The sequence below is a fragment of the Nothoprocta perdicaria genome, unplaced genomic scaffold (genome assembly GCF_003342845.1).
Source record: "Nothoprocta perdicaria isolate Ctin4 unplaced genomic scaffold, notPer1 scaffold_122, whole genome shotgun sequence".
Taxonomy (NCBI): domain Eukaryota; kingdom Metazoa; phylum Chordata; class Aves; order Tinamiformes; family Tinamidae; genus Nothoprocta; species Nothoprocta perdicaria.
The window spans coordinates 187,308-204,637 of NW_020454339.1; the positions used below are offsets into that span (position 1 = coordinate 187,308).

A 17,330-nucleotide genomic window follows, 5' to 3' on the forward strand; every position below is an offset into this window, starting at 1 on the left:
TTTTTTTTTTTTTTTTTTTTTTTTTTTTTAAATCTGTATACATCCACATTTATATTCCAAAGTATGCTAAGGCAACATGAAAGGTGCAATGAATTCCAGAAAGAATCTTCTTTTAGTATTTCTGGCATCAAAGCATATCTCTTAACTAGATTTTTTTTAAAAAATGTTGCCTATTTATGAATTTATATATATTGGGAAGCTGGCTATTTGACCTAGAGTAGAAATAATTTCATGTGTGTTAAATGTGGAGTTGGACTTGAAAATAACTTCATTTTCACAATTAATATGAAGAGATCCTGATTATTATTTAGAAGACCCCTTGGGATGCATGGATGCATATCATTTGCTTTGGTTTATCTTTTTTTTTCTCCTGGTTTTCTATCATGTTTTCCTATTGTCAACTGTTTTCCCCTTATATTCCCCTTAAATTGTTTTCCCAATTTTTGTTGTTGTACTACATTGAAATGTAAACATCTGCAGGTCTGGCATAAATTCACTGCCACATCAGTCATGATAAACTGCCAATCTGAGAACATCAGTTATGAAGCCTGTGGAGTTTTTCTTCTGCTGAGGATTAAATATGTGGTTTCTTGTAACTGCATTGCACCAAAATTAAACATCTCAGACACCAAATATTGCACAGATGCCTTCAGTTGAAAGAGCAAGAGCAATAAGCATTTGTTTTTATCAAAACAAGTTGTTTTGAGTGGGAAGAGCAAAAGAACCGTTGAATTACAGATACAGTCACTTTATCACTGAAATTGCTGCTGATTGGCCTTTGATGGTTTTTCTCTTTGAAGCTATTCATTCTCTTCCTCTGTTCTATGTGTCCTTCTTAATAAATATAGAGTACCTTATGGTAATTTGGGGTTGAACTGTTTATTGGAATTTTCTGAATAACTGAATTAAACTGGCACATGGTCTGTCTATAATGTGGGCGTGAGGTACAAGATGGATACATCTAGTCGTAAAGAGCCTGGGAACAGTGGCTGCTGATCTGATCAAGAGCKGATGACCGTCTAAACAGAGGTAAAAACTGCTCTTGTGAAGGCATTTTCTTGCAATATCTAATTTTAGCAAGAGTAAGGACTTGCTTAGATGAGATACAGTAGACAGGGGCTTAAATTGCAGAGCAGACGGCTGCTTTCAGGTTTGGGTATTGGTGGTTGCAAACTGGACCGAAAGCAGGAAGGCACCAGCACGAACTGTCATTGCTGGTCATGGCTCGGGCTTGCTGGTGGAGATGCCCTGGGGTTTCTGCTGCCTCACTCACCAGACCACTTCTGTAAAGAGATTCACGGCGTTGTAGAAATATCATTGTCTTATCTGAGCTCTTGCTATGCTCCAAATCTTCCTCATGGGCAAAGTGGAAGCACATCTTACGTATAACGTAAAGCTAAGAATTTGCTGTTAGTATAAYTGAATTTGAGTAAGACTGTCAAGATTTCTTTATTAGGGTAGATCTGTTATACACACACTTAGTTTCTACCCCTTTTTCTGAAGTTTTGCTCACCCTTCCTCTGTTTCCCTGAGTTTTACACTTGGTSGTTTCATTTTGGTGTTGGCAGCAGTTGGTGTTACAACATGTTGAAAACATCCAGATTCTTCCCTGGGAGGAGTATGATGGTCATGACGATGACTTCTTCCTTGCTTAGGATGCACTTGGCATCATTTGTATATTTTTTCAAACAGTCTTTCACACATTTTTTCACTGGCCCATAAGCCGGCATTGGATTCCACTTTACTATACGTTGTGCCTTCTCTGTGTGTTTGGTAGTGTTTCTCTGCTCTCTCTGTCCAACTCCAGGTCTGCTTTTCCTGAGCTGGCCATATGTGAGTTGTTGATAGCCATGGACCATGGCTCCATTTTAACTCTGGAGCCTGAGTGCCAAGCTCCATCTTTCACCATCTCAGGTATGTGCTCCTCTACTTTGCCCTTCCTGTCTCTGCTTTTTGTAGCCTTGATGACCTGAGTTCTTGATGTCTCTATACTTCATCATAATGTTAGTTATAAACACCTCATTCGGCATAAAATGTCTGCCTGTTACTGCACTCTGTAGATGATGTAAACTATGGTTGTGCTACACAACAAACAAAAAGTAGCTATTGACAACAGGTCAATTAAACTGTTGTCACAGCGAAGCCAAGTAGAAAAGGCTGCAGACAGGTCAAGAGATGTTCACACAGAGGAAGCCACACAAGTCCTGAGGCCTTGCAAACTGAGTGCAAAGTTCACGGCCTGTTACCAGCAGCGGCAACACAGTATTAATGGCTAGAATGGTTGCAGTCCTCCCTGAGAGGTGTTCCTCACCACAGATGCRTTTAATGAATCACTTCATACCTTTTCTACTCCTTGATTTTACTCATTTTTGGGTGATACTAGGCTTTGGATACAGCTCCATCAGGTGGGCTTTTAGTCTGTGACTGCAATTTGCAGTAGGACACAGAAACAATGTAGAAAGGTAGGTTCCAATCCGTACTGGATGGGCAGGCAGGGATTATATTTCCTCTCTATATAAAGTTGTTAGCATTACGTCAATGTCTAGTTGTACTTATGAAGCTATTGCTGGATAACAGAGCACCTGGCAGCAGAAAGCTTCATTTTACAGCAAAAGCAAAATGGCATTAAAGTGCATATCTGGCAAGCGAAAGGTAAGTCAGCAGTGCAGCTGCCTGGCTGCGGGGGTGATCCCTGTTATTCCTGTTGTGCTGTTTGTTCCCTGTCACAGCTCCAGAGACTCCCTGCTGTCTAAAATTAAACCTACAACTACCATAGATAAGAAGCTGCTTTGGAAAGTGTTGGCTGTTCTCAGCAGTGCCAGGATTCTCTGCGTCCAGCATGACAGCTGGGATTAAAAAAAGGGAAAATAAAAAATAAAAAAAAAAGGCAAGAAAAATCTTCTGCCTTTTCACCTTAAGCCAAAAACCGCTAAAAAGCTATTTAATTGTGATTTCACCTTTTCACCTTTTTTTCTAAGGAGTATATCAGCACTTTTTTTTTTCTCTGTTTTCAGCTATCTTAGTTTTGTGCACTAAAAATAAAATATCTGTATATGTTGGAAACTGGTGTACTTTAATGCTCTCTGTCTGCAAATTTAAGTTAATTATCATTTGCGTTTATATGTATGGGACCGTGTGTAAAAGAGAAGGAGAAAAAACAAGCTGTGTGGCAGTGGTTACAAATGGCTGTACTGCATAGGGAGATTAATAACTGTAAGGATTGATGTGTATGAGCCTGCTGGGGCTCAGATGTCCATATGCTGGAGCTTCAGGAAACCAGCTGAGTCAATAAACAACCATTTGAAAGACAAAAATCAGGCTAGCATCCAGCATAAAAACAAAACGAAACCCACAGAGGATAAGCCCTTAAAAAGGAAACAACTCTACAAAAAAAAAAAAAAAAGATTCAGAAGATCTGAATCTTCAAATCTTCTGAATCTTCTAAGGTTCAGAAGCAGAGAAGATTAAAGGGAGCTTGTTTATTTACGTCTGCTGCCTATTAGTTATGTAGCATCTGTTTTCTGATGTTTGCACTTCTTTTTCTGAGACTCTAAAATATTTCGCATTTTTTTTTCTAATTCTTCCACAGCATTAACTAATCACCTAAACGGGGCCATTCAAGGATTCCTTTAGAGACATCATTCAGAGTCATGAAATACAGAATGTATGTTTCCTGCCTTCATAAGCGAAGGAAACATTTTTGTACATGATTCATTCCATTCTTCTCTTTCCTTTCCGGAGGAAATAAGATTTCTTCTGTCAGTACAGAATGCAGTGAAGCTGCCTGCAGCAGCGAGTTCTAAGCAGAGATGTCTGGAGCTCTGTCTTAGGGACACTCGCCCAGAGCAGCACAGGATCTTCACTTTCGTTTAGAATGAAATTGGGCCTTTTCCTTAAAAACTCTTTGTTTTCTCTGTGAGTCAGAGAAATTAGGTAGAAAACTTGATTCTCCTCCTCTCTGGAGCACCGTGGGGTGGTTGTTTTCCCTGAAACCCAGTGAACAGTGGCCTTTCCAAACGTTCCAGGAGGGATGCGATTTCTTAGCTGTTGGGGCTTGGGTTGCCATTGACCTTATGTTACAGCACCAACATGGGAAGTTATGAGTTATCTCGGTAATAAAGCAGGAGTGACCAGCTGCACAGGAGAGTGCTGCTTTTCTGTGTCTCCAAACCTTTGCCAAGCCTGACCTCCCTGACCAAAGTTTTTAATGCTGCCCTTTCCTAGAAAGAAAAGTGGCATAAATGGAAAGCACTGACATCATGTCACATTGCTGATTTAGAATTAATGCAGTGAGAAATTAAAAATACATTTCAGTCATGATCATGTGAGTGATCACATGGATCGCAGGGGAGTAATGCAGTTAAGACAGTATGTCCTGTCTTTACATCCATGTGTTTGTTTTCCAGCAGGGAATAGCATATGCTCTGCTGGCAAGTGAGAACCCATGGTGACACATTTAATTTACCCCTCTATAGAGAAAACTCTATATGCTGATAAAAGATCTGTGTTTTTAACTGCATTAGTTTTATAGTTCAGAGTTTACAGTTAGTTTATAGTTACAGAATGGTGTGAAGAAAGAAAGAGGTGATATGTCCACATGTTCCTCAACTGCTTATTTTTTAACTTCTGTTCTTTGCAAAATTGTTACAGGAGCCCAGAAGCTTCGTGCTTGAAGCCTGGGGATGTCCCTTTGCTGCTTCTTTGAAGGCTGGTCCATATTTGTTTTCCAGTCAGGCATCAGAATATTAAAATTTTGAGAAGTTTTACCCTAGTTTCACTAGAGAATAGATTTTTCTTTTTTTTTTTTTCTTTTTTTTTTTTTTTTTTTTTTGATTTATCCGTTTACCTTCCAGGAGAAACTGTTTTAGCTCTAAGAACTGTGGCTAAATTCTTACCCACAGGAAAGAAAATGAGCAGAGCCAGCGCTAGCTGCTGACATGAGTGTTCTCCTAACATAAAGAGTGGAGGTGTAAAAAGGCTGCAGATTTGGGTTAAACTGCAGGCCATTTGGGGCTAGCTTTCCTTCCAGTGACAGGAACAAAATAAAGCTTTGAAATAGGAATGAAGTCTGACTTCTTAGTGAAAACAAGAGCAACGAGAACACTGTGGCTGTGTGTGATATTCCCCATCCATGGACGTTCCCATGTTAGTAGTGGATGCCTATGGCTTTGCCTGAAGTGCTTTAGGAGTTGCTGGCTGTTAGAGCTATTCAGTTGTCGTAGGTTGCCCTTGCAGCCCTGACCGTTCCTTTGCAGCCTGTTGAACCTGCAGGGTGGATGCACAGAGTGTCTAGTGCACAGAGTCTGGTGTCTAGGATGCACAGAGTGTCTAGTGACCAGGGTTGGCAGTGCCCTGTCGGGGTGGCACTGGAGTCACTGAGTTCTGCCTAAGCTCTTCACAGGGGCCCTTCACCAACTGGTTTGTTTAAGACTTATCTTCTCTTTCATAGCTCAAGGCTTTTCCTATTTTCTTTCCTTTTCTTTCTCCATGAGTCTTGTCATATTTAAAGTCACTGAATTTTAACGATTGGAAAAAAGCTTCAAGATCATCAAGTCCAACCCTAATTAGCTATTTGCTTTCTTTTCAGTACTCTTGCTGAAATATTATTCTTTGATGCAGAAATCCTTGAGGCTTTTCTCAGGCTTACTCACTTTTTTTTTCCCATCAGTTTTACAGCATCTGACATTGCATGTATAATTTTATTTGGGGTTTACTATAAATTGCAATATGCTTGTCCCCAAAAAATCCCTGAGTGTGATAAATCAGGAAAAAAAGGACACAATCAAGATGTGGTGCCCCCAAAATCAAAAGATACCTGGTTAGTTAGTAAAAATATATATGAGAGCAAGGATACTGAAATAAACACAGCTTCAGTTATTGTGAAGACCTGAGCTTTAAGCTTTCTGGCCGTGTCAGAGCAGGTGGCTGGCTGAAACTATCCAGCTTCATTTTGTGAACAGCCTTGCTGTCCCTTAAACCCAATGATCTTTATGAACTGTAAATAWTGTCAGGGACATGGTGGGAGAGAGCCATTCCTGGCAATGGTGTGACAAAGAACATCAACATCGTGGTCCTAGACAACATTCAGGGTCTCCATCCTGATCGAGCGTCTCTTTGCCATTAGGGCTTTTGGTTTTTTCACTTGCATACCAATGAGTAAATATTGGCAAGATCAGTCCCTCACATCATCGGGTGTTTAGGACCCATGTCTTGAGACACTGACTGCCCTCTGTGTACTTACAGCTCTGCCTGCTGTGGAGGAATTGTTTGGAAAACTAGGGCCTAACAGAAGTTCTGGCATTGCAGCACCTTGCTTGGGGTGAGACCCAGTTGCCACTTCCAGGATGGCTGGTACGCACRGACTCTGCTCCTCCACGGTTGCCTGGGCAACACAATCTGTGCTCCTCGCAGCTGCAAAGGGGAGTAGCGGAGGATGGAGCGGAGTGAAGACCCYGCGGCCAAACACTGTTGCACTCCCTGTGCTGGGCCGCTGATAAGCCACACAGCAGCTGTCCAATGGGAGATATACGATAAAAAGTCCAATGCTGAGCCAGAAAAGTGGCAAATCACTCCTTTCGGATGAACTTTGCTTGAACTTTGCTCATTATACGCTCATTATAATGCCAACACACACCTCCATCCCAAAAGTTACCCGCCTCCGAGGTATGACCACCCCTCACTGAGCATGCGCTCTGGATTTTCGATTGACTGTACCTTTAAATGAAAGTGAGAAACTTTTTCACCAATCAATAACAATATTAAGTATGACTCTAGTCACTCAAGCTCCACCTGAACRTAAAGAAAAGTATAAAAGGTAAACTAAGGATGAACTTGTGAGGGGAAGATTCCATCGTAACTCTGGATCTGATACCCCTTCCCTCCCCTCAGGCTGAGACGCTGCCTGAGAAGACTAAGAACTGAGGGGGAAAGAAACCACCATCACTCTTGGGTCAGTCAGTGCGCTGATTCCCACTTTTCCCTGCTTGGACTGGAACATTGCCTGAGAAGACTAACWACTGAGAGGGAAGATTCCATCGTAAATCTTGGGTCAGTCGACAGGCTGATCCCCCTTCCCTTCCCCTGGRCTGAGACGCCACCTGAGGAGACTCGAGGCTGAGAGCCCTCTCCCATCTTCTGGGGTGAGTGATGATTGCACATTTGTACATCAGAGCTAGCTAAAAATACCCATGCTGTAGTAGAGAATTTCCTGTACTGACATCCAAATCCTGCTTTGTAAATGTTGCATTTGAATAAATCACACTGTTTGTGAACTCRACTACTYRTTTGGAGGGGAGGCGATCGGACCTACAATTGACAGACTGTTCGTGAATCCAATACTGCCAGAATTGAGCTTATACTGGAYGACKCTATTTGGGAACTCAATTCACTCCCAGGAAGGCGATCGGACCTACTGTCCATAGACTGTTTRTGAATCCGATACTAATTTGATGTCTCCTTCCCCCGCTCCCCACCACTACGGCTTCCAAACTGCAAYATTTTCACAACACATGCAAGCAGAAACGACTCAGCTAGCACGCACTGAGGGTTAGCGTATAGGATGAATTTCAGCTTTGCATTACATTCTAGTTTCACCAGTTATCAGTTTAAACTTCTGTTTGTTTGGATTTAATTTTTAGATTTATTTTTGCATTTATTTGTTTTCATTTGTGCAGAGTTACTTATGTATCAGCTCTCTTGGCTGACAAAGAAGAAATAGAGAAAAAATTCTCAGAAAATTTCCTTTTCTGCTGTCAAAACATGACAAAGTATTAAAGAAAGTCAAAACTAACACATAACTTCTGTGTTTTTCATGTAGGTTTACTGGCAGTAAAACAGCTTACAAGAGCTTGTTTTCTYCTCACTGTTGATCTGAATAGTTTTATCTACCTAGAGAGATTTGCACCTGTGCAGGGAACAAGAAGGGCCGAGGGGAGAAGGAAACAAAGATCAATCTGAAAAGAAGTACAAAATAAAGAGCTTAGCAAGAGGAGATCTTTTATGACCAAAAAATATCACATCTGTAGGAATAAAGTCCAATAGCCTTATTCCTCTGACTCTTGAAAGGGCCCACGTTTACTGCTTTTCTCCTGTTACAACAGAAAAGAGGGTTCTCAGCAGCCTGTTTATTACCTCTCCTCTTTTTTCTTTTCTTTCTTCAAAATAAAAAAAAAAAAAGACTTTTTCTTTATGGTGTACTTCATAACGCAAAGACTATATCTAGAGTAATGCACAGTAACCATTCGTTTGGCCTGGCAAAAATATTTGATCTCCTGATCTAACATGGCTTTTGAGCACGGAACAYGGAACAATTCATGGCAGGTGTGCATGAATCCTTAACTTGACTGAATCCTTAAGAGTGCAATGTATGCTTCCAGCCTTCTGTGTGACTGATTGGTGATTGCAGAGACAGCGTGAAAACACGTGCAGATAAAACGGACAATAGACCATTGAACAATATTGATTTATATGGAGGAGAATTTTAAAGAAGGTTGATGATATAGATGAGCTATAACTGGCTCTGAATATTGTCATGTAACGTGAAAATCCTGGAAAGAGAAAATTTCACAAGACAGCCTGAGGCCCACTTTAAGCTAGGAAGTGGTATGGAACTAACTGTGTCAAATGTACACCACTTACACCCTTATTTTGGCATCATTGCTGGAGTGAATGCAGGCATGGGAGGATATATAAATATTCCATAGCTCTGTAAGCGCAAAATGAGGAATAGTTCACCAGCAGAAGCATTGCTAATGCAGCTCTACTGGATTAAGGGATATTCTAACACTTTATTATATGTTAYGACATTTGAATGCCACAGTATTTTATGCCAGATAAGAGCTAAAGAATTAGAGTGCTATTGCTTGGATTAATAACTTGGAAGTGAAAAGCACACTTGGAAGTGAAAAGCCCAGACACRGTCTGTTCATTGAGAGAGCTTGCCTTTATTCCTTAAGTGAGGCAGTGGTTTTGTTCAGGCTCACTTCCAACAGTGATGACAAGTAGATATCACCAACAACACTCTAAATAATCATGTCTAAAAATCTAGCAACTTATCTAGATCTGAAATTAATTAGACCTCCTGCTTTTTGGGTCCTGACCCGATTGCCTGCTTCTCTTTTTTTTTCTTTCCTACTGCTCATGTCTGTTTTCTGTCACTTGAGTTCTGGATTTTGTCTGCTTTCCTCTGCAGGACTTTGATAACAGAGTTGTGTCTAACTGCTTTAAATCTTGTCTTTCGTGGTGATTCCCTTTTCCATGCTTCTACGCCCTAGCTGGTGAATTTATTTCTTTAGTCTGAAGTAAATAAGAATTAAAGGCCAGTTGTAAATCACAAAGCTGACTTAACACGCCTGGAAAGGACAGGAGATTTTCCAGAAATATTTCCCCAGCACCCAGGAGAAATTAGTCACCATGACCCAGACAGTGTGACAGACAAGCCCTGTACAAAGGCTTGAAACACTAACCTCATTTCACTGTTACGCTTTTACTCTGAGCTGTGAGCAAATATAGTAACGAAGTCATCACAGTCCTATTCAATTTGATGTTAGTGCTGTTAGTGATATGATTTTTTTTAATAAGAATACACTTAGCTAAAGTACTTTCTTATGCATCAGTGGTAGAATAGCTTTTAATAGGAAAATACTGTTTTGCTCTCCATGAGGGATTTGTTTGTTATCAGTAGGAACAAGCTGGCTTTAAAGCAAAGGTTGCCCAAGCAGCGAAGCATCAGCAGGAATAATACCTATAATAGTAGTGATCCCCATTCTCACCATGGGCATGACTACATTTGATGGCCACAGCATCCCCTGCTTCAGGCAGAGACCATGGGCCACTGATGCAGGTTTTGGCTACTTGTGTGGGAAATCTGCTGGGTGTGAGTCAGAGTCCTTGTSCCATGTAACGGGACCTTCGAAGCAGCTGCCATGCAGACAGGATGTGCCTAAGACAGGTGAAGGTCAAATCTCAAAGACAAATCTTGCTATCAAAGCCCTTGACATTTGTGACTGCTCCTCAGCATAAGCAGAGAGCCCTATGCTGAGCTCAGCCCAATCCTCAGCTCATGGGGCTCAGCCTCCTCAGCTGACATGAAGAACTTACCCAAAACTCAAGCCACAGCTTTTGGGTACTTGTTATGGACATCAGTTTAACTTTGAGAAAGGGTGTTGGTAGACCTCAGGATCAAGCTCCATTGATCAGAATTTGCTGCTGTGAGACAGTAAAGCTGGATGATCCCAAAATCCTGCTGCAGCCAGCAACATGGTACCAATATTTCCACAGGCAGAAAAGCCATTGATGTACACCGTCACATAATTGTTATCTTTCTAGGTACCTTAGGGGCAAAAGTTAATCTCCGCTGAGGGAGATTTAACATTCTCTTTGCTGGTTGGTTCTGGTGTTTTGTCAGTTTAAAATTACAGTATCTCACTAAGAGCATGTCTGATGCAAATGGAGCTGATTCCTTCATGTTCTGAACGCTTTGAGCCAATCATCTCTCTATAGACTGGAAGGCAATTATCTTGTCATCTCTCAATCTTCTTTTTTTTTTTCTCTCTTTTGTTCTAAACCAAATCCAAATCCTTCCACATGTCATTGTAGGTTCCCGCTTTATAAGACTTTATTAGTGCTGATTATAGACGTCAGGTTCTTGGTTTGCCTGTATCTTTCTTGAAGCCAGTGTCGATAATCAGACACACTGCTTTAGCTGAGGCATTCCTAATGTCACCATGACACAGAAAATTACTCACTAAGGAGGATGTTTTCCAATGAATTGTGTATTATATSATAGTGATTACTTCTAGAACACCATTCTTTGGCTGACTGATGAGAATATCATTCCAAGCAATGTCAAAAGCCCTTAATTTTGTCTTATTTTTAGGTATAGATGTAATCCTTTCTGTTTTTCATGATTGACTTTCAACAAAATACATTTTGGTCTTGTTTAGCCTGCTGATCTTAGCTTAGCCTACTTGATCTATCTTTTCTAGGGCCTTCTTTTACCCTTTAGTAAAGACAGACATTGTGCCTGTTTTTCCTTCTTCTTAAAGGACCATAAAGAGCCCTGTAGAGGCTCTTAATAAGAAATAGTAAAAAATGGAAAGAAAACAGTAAAAACATGTCTTCTAAAGATGCTGAATTCTTGAGAGATAAGTAACCAAAGCTTTCTATGAGAGGATCCTTGCACCCACAGTTTTGATTAAAATTTCATTCATGATTATAAATTCTAATACTTTTGTATCTATTCATAAACTACTCAAGTCTGTTGCTTTGACTCCAGTGAAATTCAAGCAACCTTACCAAGGGAAAAAATCCTATTCCCAATTACGTCTCYAGGAATTCTGTGACTTGCATAAGTATTCTACTCTTTCTGTTTAACAAGGATGTCTCTGATATCTGTATCTCCCTTCGTAGCCTTGACAAGGCTTTGTCTGAAACCAGCTTTTTCTGCCTTACAGAAATATTCATTGGTGGGGCAGGCTTCCCTCTGGARGTGAATTCTGAGGGGAAATGCTCTAGTTTAGGTTGTTCCAGCAAATGGACTTCGAAATTTTTAAATCACAATATGCTTTACACGATGAAATATGAGGGATTAGTACTGTGCTAGGATAACAATATTCAGCTCATCTCCTGCATTTCTAATGAAAAGTTTGTTGTCTTGATCACTCTGTTTATGTGAACACAGAGACAAGTGYCATGCAGAGACAGACAAAGTAACTTTGAACAATCAATTCTTGAAGAGAAGGTACTTCAGCCATAGTGTTCCGTGTTACTTTTCATGCATTTCTCCAGTAAGAACCTATCTGAGACCCAAACTATCAGTATGGAATGACATTTGCCTTTGGTTTGGATGTTTTAGCACCATATCATCAAATGATTTGACTCTAYGCATCCTATGAAATTCCTTAAATGACACTGAAATGTTAAAAGGTAGCTGTACAAATTTGTTTGTGTGATCTTGGGAGAAAATATTTTGGGTATCTACTTCTGGTATCTAATCTTATCCACTTTTTGGATCATTTTACTCAAAATGATTGTGATTCCAGGYGAAGGATTGGTGGGACATTGGTTTAGAATCAAATACAGTCAGAACTTGAAAGGAAGCTACTTTTTGAGGTCTCTCTATGATGGAATCTTAACCGCTATCTCAGAAGAGTATTTCTAGGGTAAATTAGTACTTGTAAAAGACTTTGAAATAGGAAGCATTATACACTGAGGATAAAAATCCTCCATTACTCTGCTATTTAGCATGACAGTAGCAGCTGCATCTGATCTTAACCATTTATTTTTAAACTTTCCTGGCTGAAGGAGATGAAATCCCTCAGGAGCACAGTCAGTGTTTAACAGACAACTGCCTCACAGCTTCAATTAATATAAAAAGATAAACTTCTAATGAGTAAAATCAAAACTAATCTGAAGCTTAGTTACTTTGGGGGCTCTTTAGTTTTTCCTCCCTGGTTTGGCAGAGCATTCAAGCTGTTAATACTTCAATATTTTGTAAATTAGGCCCCAAGCATCTTGTTTTTCACAGGAAAATGTTGAATTCTAATTATTCAGCTGAACATGAAAGCATGTTTAGCTCTAAGCAACCAGACAGTCTGCAGCTCTGATTAGCCACCTAAGCTTAAGTATCTCACAGCTTTGATTAGTCGTCCAGTTAGGAGAAAATTTCTAGCTCTAATAATAAAGATATTTTGCAGTAAAATTAAGATACAACTTCAACTGGAAAATGACAGAGATAAAGACTTGTATCTTCCTTCCAAGAGAGCTGATAAGCTATGATACATTTGCTAATGTGTGATGGAGAATGAAATATATTGAATCTATCATAGAGAAAGGTATAGTAATTTTCCTATAGGAAGATTCATCTATTTAATGTTGAATTTGTTACAGATAAACACACTRTAAATCTGAAAGTTTTAGAAATATCACAGAATCAGATTCACAGAATGGTTGAGGTTGTAAAGGATCATCTGGCCCATATCCATCAAAAACTGTCTTTGGAACCCAGTCCTGCTCAGACCTGTCTCTATTAAAGAGCCTTTAGAATTTCAGATTTAGCTAAAGGAAAATGTGAAWATTTTATTTCAAATAATGAACATCGTTTTGTGCTCTCTAATACCTTCTCTGCTTCGTACTAGTCACCTCAKCTCTGTTATGGTACCCAGATTATATAACTACATACCTTTTTTTTTTTTTTAATCTCTACTTTTATTCATGGTAATGTTATCAAGTGGATGACAAACTGAGCATATTACAAGCATAACTCAATTATATTGAGTTAGAAAGTGATTAATCTAAATGAGCATCTTATTGGAGGACAAAAAGAGAATAAAATACAAGAAAAAATTAGGAATAGAAGGAAAAGACAGGAAAGTGAGCAAACAACTAACCAACAGTTAAACACCAAGGAAGAAATCTTGAGATTATTGTAGATAATTGCTAAAATAAGTTTTAAACTCTGCTTTCATTAAGAAAATAGTCATTATCAGATACTAGTTATTATAACTCCTAGACAGCATTTCTATAAGTAATCTGGAGTTCTGTCTCTCATGTCCTAATATTTCTCTTGGATCTGAACTAGYCTTCCAAATTATTTGCTGTTTTCCAAGGTCAAATCATTCCTTATTTTCTATTTTGCTTCTAGGAGAAAGAGTAGCAATGTTATTGAATATTATCTTCAGCCAACTTGTATTAAAGGTGAACAATTTTCTATTCCTTCACTTGATAAATTGATAAATCACAGAAGAATTTTCTGAACATACAAGAGAAAAAAGGTAATGAGAAAGATAGAGATAAGTATGAACACAAGAGCAGCACCTTCTTCAAAGAGAACTTGCATTACCAGTGCAGAAATGCAAGGAAGTCTACCTTCATACTGGCACCAAACTCAGATGGATATGCTCCATTCCCAGCTTAACCTGACCTGTGCCTTACATGCAGCCCTGTTCAGTYTGCTAACCAGTAATTTATCTAATCCTGGTATGCGCCACCATCCTGATTTCTTCTCTCACATAACAGTCCTGAAGGCTGCACCCCAGATGGGGAGATAAGGCTAGCACACTAGCCAAGGTCTTTAAAATGAAAAATATGACTACAAGTCAATCATCTTATTCCATAAATACACGGACAGCCCGAGAGCCCCTTTGAGCTCTCCTGGTGTAAGAAATGTTTGTTCCCTAAAGTCAATCAAAACTAGGAAATAACGATTATAAGCAGGAACAGCTTACTTAGATTTACAAGCATGACTGACTTCTGGGGAATACCACGGAACTCGAAGATGCTGAGTCTACCGTTCAAATCAAGGATTACCCAGATTGTTGATAACATTGGAAACAATCGAGGAACACTGGAAACAATCTAGGATCATCCAGCCTGCTGATAACATTGGGATGCCGATAACATTGGGATGCCGAGACTACTGATAACATCGAAATACCACAAAGATCACGGAAAGGAAGAAGGAAAGGACTAGAAGAACTATATACTATAAATACTGAGCYCCAAGAGACAAAAGATGGGAGCCTGAGARGGATTGTCTCCAGGCTGCCCCAGCGCTGTTATTCTCTGTACCCAGCTTACTCARTAAACGRTAGATGAGAAAATTGGCTTGTCTCGTCTATAACAGTGGGGACGAAGCAAACGGCTATTGGGGCCCTGGTGTTTTCCTAAACCTAGGACCGGAMCCCACAGATGYTCCTCACTCAATCACCAGCCGAGTGGCCTACTGGGCTGGAGGAATAAATGAAAAGGACCAAGATGAACCCTCCATAATCCCTATCACATCACTGAGTAAGATATCTACTGCTGTTACAAAAACCGCCTGTATCCAGGCCATATATGAACGAGGGGCTAACAACGCTCCCATATCTGCTACAGTGAATCCTGAAATGCTAAGACCTCTGATAAAAGGTGCTCCAGTTGTCCTTAAGTACTGCCTAGTTGGCAAACGAGAAAACATAAGACGGGCCATTAAATATAATGAGCAATTAGGTATCAACTACCCTCATCGATAGCTCCCCACCTGGGCTAGGCTAATGTATAATTTAGCTAATCTTGGCCATGAAATGGGTTGGTGTGATTCTAACAGCAATGCAAACTCTAAGCTTAGAAGGAGAAATCACAGAGAGAGACCAGTAAAACCGGAAACTGAAATTAATCTCAAAGGGAAAGAACAGCAAAACTTTCAGACTGGATTTAGGAAAAGTAGGAGTGAATTATGGAAAAAGGCCCCAGATCTCTTCTACGAGACCAACCCACAGGCATAATTCTCTGTTTAACTGAAGCTTTCCAGAAACAAGGAAGGGATAAGAGGAGGGAGCGTACATCAACAGGTCCAGCACCAGATCCTGGGAAGGGAAACAATCCCTTCTCTAAACCTAGAAAGGAATTAAAAGAAACAAGTTCAAAAAACAAGTAACGCCGGGGAGTCAATTGGGCCTGCCTGTCCGGCAAGTAGAGTCTTATCAGTGGATAAGTGATAAGGGCCCATATATTTTAATTCCTGTCGGTCCTCAGCGACAACTAGTAAAGTTTTTAATAAACACAGGAGCACAGATCTCAATATTAACACAACAGAGTGCTGAAAAGCTGCGAGTGCAACCTGGACGGCAAAAGATTACAATTACTGGTATAAATGGAGCAAGCGCTGTGTGCCAGACTGCCAAGGTCGCTCTATGGCTCCCGGGTGAGAAGTGCTTGTCGACTGCTGTCTTTGCAGTTAAAGATCATAACAAAAATATTTTAGGCTTTGATGTTTTAAATGGACGAACCTGGYATTTGACAGATGGCAGTGAGTGGTCATTTGGATCAAACACCTGCCCCAGTCTGGGTAGGAATCGGGAGGCTACAATGCGCGTACTTCACACAGCCCCTGCACTCCCTGATTCAAAAATCACTAACGTATCACAATACCCAATTTCTGCTGCCCCACTAACGTATCACAATACCCAATTTCTGCTGCCCCACGGGGTGGCATTTCTGAAGTCATGGCTGACTTGGAGATTATCTCCAAAATCCACTCCCCATATAACTCACCTATCTGGCCTGTTCGTAAGCCAGAGGGAAGGTGGCGACTGACAATTGACTATCGGTGCCTGAATGCTAATTCTGCCTCATTAACAGCTGCTGTACCAAACATTGCAAACTTAATAGCTACCTTACAAGGAGCTGCACACCCATGGATGGCAACACTAGACATAAAGGACATGTTTTYCATGGTCCCGTTACAGGAGAAGGRTAGGGAGAAATTTGCTTTCACGTGGAATGGCATACAATACACATTCAATTGACTCTCACAAGGGTATAAACATTCACCTGCTATTGCACATGCTGCACTGGCTGAACTTTTGCAGGCAGTCTCACTACCACAGGGTGTGAAATTGTACCAACACATAGATGACATCCTAATTGGGGGTGACTCACCCAAAAAGGTTGAGAAGGCAGCCACAGCAGTATGGCAAACACTACGTGACGCTGACATTGAGGTACCACCTGAAAAATGCAAGCAGAGAAGTAAAGTTCTTAGGTACTTGGGGGGTAGCTGGCAGTGCAGTAATTCCTCTAGATACCCTAAGAAAAACTGAAGAGCTGCAAATTCCCCAGTCAAGGAAAGAATTACAACAATTGATGGGAACTTTAGGATATTGGAGAAAGCATGTACCTGGATTTTCTATTATTGCTCGTCCATTATATTCACTCTTAAGGAAAGGCAAACCTTGRRAGTGGAAGCTGGAGCATAAAGAGGCAGTCAAAACCCTGACTGAAGAATTAAAAACGTATCAGTCACTGGGACCAGTACACCCCCATGACCCTATTATAGCTGAATGGGGTTTTGCTGAACATGCTACTTACTGCAACCTATTCCAAACTGGCCCTGARGGACCAAAACGACCTTTATTGTCTAGCTCGACTGCACTTAAAGAAACAGAACATCGATATTCCGAATGGGAGAAAGGASTTTTATCTTTAGTTTGGGCAGTTAAGCAGGTTGAGAAAATACACCAAGGACAACCTGTGCAAACTAGAGGACCCTTTAATCTACTAGAAGCAATCCTAAAGGGAACTGCTTCACCAGAAGAAATTGCACAAAAACCCACTATCAGAAAGTGGTATGCCTATCTAACAGGAACTGCAGAAAATATGCAGTTAACTGAAGGACATACTAAGATTTCCAAATTGCAGATGCCTGTAAGTACAGATCCATTAGCATTACAACAACCATTTAAAGCTTCGCCAGTTCTGGATGCACCACCCCTTATCGATGGTGCACCAACAGAAGATTTACAGACGCTTCAGCAAAAAGAGTAAATGGTAAATGGCTATACAAGGCTGTT

The 17,330-nt window shown here is 40.4% G+C and overlaps 1 long non-coding RNA gene across 1 annotated transcript; it reads left to right on the top strand.

The window, feature by feature from the left end:
* The first annotated feature begins 7,103 nt into the window (after positions 1-7,103).
* LOC112960317 lies at positions 7,104-13,785 on the top strand. Its single transcript, XR_003251737.1, has 2 exons — positions 7,104-7,139; positions 13,643-13,785. It is a non-coding gene; the product is annotated as an uncharacterized LOC112960317 (long non-coding RNA).
* The last annotated feature ends 3,545 nt before the right edge of the window (positions 13,786-17,330 follow it).